Raw genomic sequence first — 7,701 nt, forward strand, 5'->3', positions numbered from 1 at the left:
CTGTTGGTTATTTTAAAGTGGCTTTGTTCCCTTTTGTTGTTTGGTTTTTTATTGAAGGTGTGAGCCACCACCTCTGGCTTTTGTTTTGACAGTTTCCTTCATGTTCCTTTTCTTCTATCTGGCGTAGTCACACTGTTTCAGGTTAGGGTCTTGCTGTAATTTAGAGGATCCTATATGTTTGAGAAGACAGAAAGACTGTGTGTTAAAATAACAATCATCAAATGTAATCTTCAAAGAAAATTTGAAATAGGAATTTATAAGCACGCTTAAATACACTCAGTGGGATTCTGCCAGGAGAGCCCCTGTGAAAGCTCTTTCCTTTCCCTCTCTCCCCTTTCCTTTGTGCTGAAGAAACTTACAGTGTTGAAATTTTTTTTTTAATTTTTCATACACATAGAAACAATGTATTTTGCTGGAGGTGTAGGAATTTTTTTTTCCTTTTAATTAGGGTCTCCTTACACAGCCCAGACTGGCCTCAAACCACTGATGTTCTTGCCAGAGTCTCTATAATGCTAGGACTGAAGCTATGAGCCACCAGACTTGGCTGCTTTATCTTTAACAATATATTATTTGAGCCGAGCGGTAGTGGCACAGACCTTTAATCCCAGCATTCTGTGAGGCAGAGGAATGCCGATTTCTGAGTTTGAGGCCACCCTGGTCTACAGAGTGAGTTCCAGGACAGCCAGGGCTATACAGAGAAACCCTGTCTTGAAAAAAACCAAAACCAAAAAAATAAAATAAGAATATATCATTTAGGCTGAAGAGAGCTCAGCAGGTAACAGCACTAGCTGCTAGGTTGAATTTTCAGCACCTATGTGACTATTGTGTAATCCTAGTTCCAGGAGAGACCTTACCCCTTCTGACCTCTGCAGGGACCAGTCATGCAAGTAATGCACAGATATGCATACATTCATGCAAGCAAAATACCTTCACACATAAAAGTAATAATTAAAAGGTATTTTAAAGCTGCCTGTAGTAGCATAGGTCTTTAAACCCAGCACTTGGGAGGCATAGGCAGGTGGATCTCTGAGTTCCGGGCCAGCCTGATCTACAAATTGAGTTCCAGAACAGTCAGGGCTGTTACACAGAGAAACCCTATCTCACAACAACAGCAACTAATAACAATAATAATAATGATAATAATAAAACATAAAAAGTATTTTTAAAATTATGGTATTTAGGGTAAGAGAGATAGCTCAGGAATTTAAGAATATTTGTTACTCTTAGAGAGGACCCAGGGTTTAGTTGCCAACACCCACATGTCAGCTGCCAACCATCTGTAACAAAAGTTCCAGGAGATTCAGCTCCTTTTTCTGTCATCTATGGCTACTGCATACGTGTGTGAACTACCAAGTGCAGGAGAAACAGACTCACATATGCAAACTTTTTTAAAACTACAAAACTTCCAATAGATTAGGTGCTGAACCTGTATCCATTAAGTGTTATGACACATCCGTAGTAAAAAGCAAAATACATTCTCACAGAGTTGAAAAGACCTCATGGAAGTCACGAGGTAGGTGGAGAAGACGAGAATGAAGGGAAGCAGAGATGTGGGATCAGTTCAGAATTTTGTCCTCTTTATCAACACAATCTTCTCCCATGATGGGGCTAAAACGGCTACCCTAAAAATAAGGCGTTATATGTCATTTTGAGACCTCTGACACTATGTTAGAAATGTATTTAATATCAGGATGATGTACATTTTGAGGCCTCTGGCTGTGTGTTAGTAATGTTTTTAATATCGGGATGAAAGTGGTAGGCCCTTTAGCAGTTGGGGGCCTGGGGTAAGAGGATCTTGAGTTGAAGAGCACCGGAGACCATGACTGGAGAATCATGTAAGGACTCAGGTGTAGAAAACAAGAGCGTCAGACTCTCAAGGGTATTAGCCTTGTTTTCAGTGTGGCCTAGAGCAAACAGTGTAAAGGGACTGGAATGCTGGCAGGGGCAGCTAGGGTGCTGCTGACTCTGTTGTGGAACAGATAAAAGTACAGGGTAAGGATCTTCCTAATGGAGGCAGCTCCTTGGTATCTTGACCAGAACTTGTTTCCGGGATAGAACTGGTACTGTCCTGTGTCTCATGTCAGGAAGGAAGGGAGGGAGGGAGGAAGGAAGGAAGGAAAGAAGGAAGAGAAAGAAGGGGGCATGACTGCTTCTAAGTTTGGTGGAGGGAAAAGTTTATTATAGATCTGTGGGAGACAGTAGTCAGAGGCAGACACGTTTGGGGACGTCCACATGGGAAACACCATATGGGAAGTAGGTAGATGGGACACACATCTAGTACAGTGGCCAGAAGGCCAAAGGTACATAAGAGGAGTGGGTAACCAAAATGTGTGGATTATCTAGGGAAGACTGTGAAGGGAAGGGCAGCCTAGGCCCTGGGTTGTGGAGAGTTCAGGGCGGAGGGTTGGGTGTGCCAGCCTTATCCTGTCACAGGAAGGGATTGAGGGCTGCTGGGAGAACCTGCAGGCCAGGTCTACTTTGATATGTGGCACCTTGGATGGATGTCCTGGATTTGAAACTTAGCACAGATGACTGTCAAAATAAATGGGCTCTACCCAACTGTAGCAGGCCAGTTTCACGTGTTGTCAAAGACTAAAGTTGAGCCTTGGGCCAGAATGAAAATGGGCACTCTGTGTGTGAAAAGGGGAAAAGTGTATTCCAAACTGCCAAGGCTGTCTCCTGGGAAAGCAAGGAGAAGCAGCTGGAAAGATTTCCAGATTAAATGGGAACAGAAGAAAGGGGCCTTGTGAGCTGGGGCTGGGTGTATGAGCAGAGAGTAAGGGTCAGGACTGGCCTTGACAAGTTAATAGGCACCACAGTCCTGTCAGCAGAGAGCCTTGAGTGTCTCTTGCCAGAGATAAGAAAAATGACTCCCTTTTTAGTAAGCAGGAATTTTCTACAAGTGTCCTAGGGAATGGGGCTTCTGTTTAAATCCCAGTCCCTGGGGAAAGGACTTTCTTGGGAGACCAGATAAAGGACCATTTCTCCCCCCTCCCCCCAGAACTGGCCTATAATGAAAGGATAGTGCATATTTGAGGGTCCCTAGGCACACTTTTTGTTTATTCTTTTAAGATCTATCTTTTTTAAAAGTTTTTTGTTTTTTGTTTTTTTTAAATGTGAGTACACTATTGTGGTTGTTGGGAATTAAACTCAGGACCTCTGGAAGAGCAGACAGTGCTCTTAACTGCTGAGCCATCCCTACAGCCCAAAGCAGGTTTGTTTGTTTTGCCATCACCCAGGGGATATGGGAGCAATGCCTCCTAACAAAAGAATATCAGGGTTTTTGTTTGAGTGTCTGAGGGTCTAATTCTACTCTATTTAAGAAGGCAGCCAAGTGGAGAACTTCAGAGAAACCTTGGCATCTGTCCATCTGCAATGAGGAGAAGACCTCAGAGAAGTCTTAGACTAGGGTTGCCACTTCCCTACCCATATCCCCTAGGCCACTGGGGATGGGTCCTGTGCCCAGCCTGCTAACAGGCAGTGTGGTATAATCTGTCCCAGTAGGTTGTGGGGCTTCCACACCCACCCTGGCTCAGTCCCTGTCTTCTCTCAGTTCCCACATTAGTCTTATTTGGCAGAACCATGCCAGCCGTGTAGCTGCCTGCCCGGGCCTGTTTGGATGTAAGATACTTTTGGTGCTACCATTTCTCAACACACTTTATTTGCCATCTGTTTCCTTACTAGAAAGGGTTTACAAAAGCGTATCAGTAATGGTAGATCCTCAGTGGGGAGAGGCCATGCCTGGTGGGGTAGGGGGCATTTAATTGGGAGAACAAAAGAATAGCCATGTGCCAAGGGCCATCAGGATAGGCGGGTCTTTGGTGAGCCATGCATGGTTGTCTGGTCCTACAGAGTGAGTTCCAGGACAGCCCAAGCTATACAGAGAGACTGTGTCCCAAAGAGCGGACAAAAGATTAGAAGGGCCCATAGTGCAACCAGTTGACGTCTGCAAGAATACCACAGCCACTGGGGTGACAGGCAGCATCTTCTAACCTCTGGAGATTCCTTGGCAGTAGCAACCAGGGCAAGGGCAGACTATAGAGACTCAGCATTGGGAAGTATTGATAAATAGTCCCCCCCACCCTCCACACGCAGTGGAAAAATGGGTTACGGACAGAACATGAACTTGTTCCTGATGGATTTTTAAAAAGATTAACGTTTGTCCATTTGAGCTCAAGGACTACACGTGCTCGCAAGCTTCCTAAGACGCCTGACGCAGGCCAAGCAGAAGAGTATTGATAGGGATATGCCTTAGCACCACGAGGGACCTTTTTCACTATTCCTTTTTCATTTTAAAAGCTGCCAGAACTCATATGCTGCTGCTTTGTCGCTGTGACAAACCTCTGACTGAAAACAACTAGGGAGAAGAAAGGGTTGATTTCGGTTTATACTTCTACGTCACAGTGCATCATTGAGGAAAATCAGAGCAGGCGCTCAAAGCAGGAACCTGGAGGCACAAACTGGAGACGTCAAGGAACACCACTTACTGACTTGCTCCCCAGAGCTTGCTGAGCCTTTTTTTTTTTTTTTTAAGATTTATTATTTTATATATGCAAGTACACTGTAGCTCTCTTCAGACACCAGAAGAGGGCATCAGATTCCATTACAGAATGCTGTAAACTACCATGTGATTGCTGGGAACTCAGCACCTCTGAGCCATCTCTCCAGCCCACGCCTGCTTTCTTATATTACCTAGGACCACCTGTTCAGGTGTGGCACTGCCCACAGTAAGGGGGCCCTCGCACATCAATGAAGAAAATGCTCCACAGACATTTCCAGAAGACAGTCTAATGGAGGCAGTTCTTCAGTTGAGATATGAACTTTTCCCTTTTCCCAGATATGTCCAGGTTTTTGTCAATTTGGTAAAAACCAGCACAGTACCTCTAGCCCAGATATTATCCATTGATCTGGCATCTTCTAAAAATATGACACAAGAAGCTAGCCTTGCTAGCTGGGCGGTGGTGGCGCACGCCTGTAGTCCCAGCACTCTGGGAGGCAGACAGATTTCTGAGTTCGAGGCCATCCTGGTCTACAGAGTGAGTTCCAGGACAGCCAGGGCTATACAGAGAAACCCTGTCTCGAAAAAAAACCAAATCAAAAAAAAAAAAAAACCCAAAACCAAAAAACAAAAACAAAAACAAAAAAAAAGAAGGACCAACTCCATGTAACTCTAGAAAAGGCATCAGAGTATCTGGGTGTGGGGTGAGGAAGCGGTAGAGCGGAGGTGTGATCTTTCCCATAGTCCTTTCCCAGGTTGTGATTTTCAGCGTATAGTCCCCACAGGATTATATATTTGAATGCTTAATCATCAGGGAGTGCTATATTTGGAAATCATTAGGAGCTGTGGCCTTGTTGGAGGATGTGTGTCACTGAGATAGGTTTTGAGCTTACAGAAGCCCAAGCCAGGCCCAGTCTCCTCCCTCTCCATGTCTCCATCTCTGTCTCCCTCTCCCTCTCCCCGTCCCCCTCCCTCTCCCCCTCCCCCTTCCCTCCCCTCCCCTTCCCCCTCCCCCTCCCTCTCCCTCTCCCTCTCCCCCTCCTCCTCCTCTTCCCCCTTCCCTCTCTCTCCCCCTCTCCCTCTCTCCCCTCCCTCCTCTTCCCCCTCTTCCTCCCCCTCTCCCTCCTCTTCCCCTCCCTCCTCCTCCTCCCTCTCCCTTCTCCTCCCTCCCCTCCCCTTCCCCTCCCATTCCCTCTCCCTCCCATCCCCCAGCCCCTCCCCCTCCCCACCTCTTCCCACTGTCTGCAGATCCAGATGTGGAACTCTAAGCTCCTGAGGTTACAGAAGCCCAAGCCAGGCCCAGTCTCTCCCTTTCCCCCTCCCCTTCCCTCTCCTCCCCCTCCCCCTTCTCTCCCCTTCCCCCCTGCCTCTCCCCTTCCCTCCCTTTCCCCTCCCCGCTTCCTGCTGCCTGCAGATCCAGATGTGGAGGTCTAAACTCCTTCTCCAGTACTATGTCTGCCTTTGTGCCACCATGCTTCCCGCCGTTCTGATAACAGACTTTTGACTATATCTCTAAAGTGTAAACAACCCCAGTGCTTTTCTTTATGAGTGTTGCTGTGATCAAGGTGACGATCCACAGCAATAGATACCACAAGGAAGACACAGGCATATAGCCCAACGGGTACTGGGACAAAGGAACACCAGACGAGGTAAGCAAGGACCCTGCCCTCTTATCTTTCCTCCCCAGCAAGATACTGCCATAGCTTTGCTCAAACAAGCAAACAGCTCCGTGTGGGATGGGAGGCACCCAGGTGCTGGGAGTTTGCTAGATGAACTCTGGGTTGGCTTATAGGCCCTCTAGAGCCTCTCCTTCCCCCTGTTGCTCCATTTAGATACCTAGCCTCATGCCTTCCTGGCCATTTCCTCACAGTGTTTTCTGGGAACAAGAGACCTTCCAAAAGCTGAGGGGGTTGCAGCCCCATTGCGGGAGAAACAGTGTCAACCGGTCAGACCCCTCCCAAAGCTCCTGCAGACTGGACCACCAACCAAAGACTACAAATGGAGGGACGCATGCCTCCGGCCGCTTATGTGTCAGAGGATGGCCTTGTTTGATCATCAGTAGGAAGAGCTGCCCCTGGGCCTGAGGGTGTTTGATGACCCAGTGTAGGGGAATGCCAGGGTAGGAAGGCAGGAGTGGGTGTGCGGGTGGGTGGGGGAGCACCCTCATAGAGGCAGGGGAGGGGGGATGGGATAGGGGGTTTCTAGAGGGAAGACTTGGAAAGGGAAAAACATTTGAAATGTAAATAAAGAAAATATTTTTAAAAAGTTGAGAGAGAGAGAGAGAGAGAGAGAGAGAGAGAGAGAGAGAGAGAGAAACCTTCCTAAGGAGCCGAGTCTCACTTTTCCTCTCTGTATGTACCTCTAACTCAATAATCCCTATCCCCTACATAAAGTGGCAATAATAAGTAGCAACCATTAAATAGACTGTTAGCAATGTTGTTAAGACCTGTGTCTTTCTTCCCTCAGTGGAAAGCATTCTGAAATTGGCATTCATTACTTCCATAGCTACGTTGAAATGACTTATGCTATCTCATGGTTTAAACTAGACTACTGGGCTGGAGAGATGGCTCAGCAGTTAAGAGCACTCATTGCTTTTCCAGAGGTCCTGAGTTCAACTCCCAGCAATCACATGGTGGCTCACAACCGTCTGTAATGGAATCTGATGCCCTCTTCTAGTGTGTTTGAAGACAGTGACAACATACTCACATAAATAAATAAACCTTTTTAAAAAAAACCTAGACTACATAGTATGTTTCTGTAATTTGTTCTTTTCAACATTATAATATTAATATGTAAATCTCTACTTTTTCATTGATATTAAGCCCCTTACTTAAGTCATCAAATTTACTGAATGTGTTTTAGTTACTTTACTTTTTTTAGTTACACTTACTATGTCTAATCTGTGTTAAAACTATTTACCATCTGTTGGATGTTTGCTAACTTTTGTTCTATTTGGTTACCAGGAATCAAACCAGGTCCTTGTGATCCTAGCTAACTATGCTATCACTAAGCTGCATACCTACCCCATTTTCAGTTTTTGAGACAGGTTCTCATTAGTTTGCCCAGGTTGCCTTTGAACTCACAGTCCTTCGGCCCAGGCCTCTAGAGTCGCTGAGCTTACCCCATGCTCCAATGCACCTGGCCTAGTTACTGTATTTTAAATTCTACAATCTCTATTTGATACTTCCTGTCTTGTGATATAG

General features: G+C 46.1%; 1 long non-coding RNA gene across 2 annotated transcripts; it reads left to right on the forward strand.

Annotated features, from left to right (window-relative positions):
• The first annotated feature begins 5,719 nt into the window (after positions 1-5,719).
• LOC127679840 (uncharacterized) lies at positions 5,720-7,226 on the forward strand. 2 transcript variants are annotated; one of them, XR_007976914.1, is made up of 3 exons: positions 5,720-6,147; positions 6,331-6,617; positions 7,099-7,226. It is a non-coding gene; the product is annotated as an uncharacterized LOC127679840 (long non-coding RNA). The 2 variants fall into 2 exon arrangements; XR_007976913.1 differs by having other exon boundaries at positions 6,369-6,617.
• The last annotated feature ends 475 nt before the right edge of the window (positions 7,227-7,701 follow it).

Source organism: Apodemus sylvaticus, chromosome 3 (genome assembly GCF_947179515.1).
Source record: "Apodemus sylvaticus chromosome 3, mApoSyl1.1, whole genome shotgun sequence".
NCBI lineage: Eukaryota > Metazoa > Chordata > Mammalia > Rodentia > Muridae > Apodemus > Apodemus sylvaticus.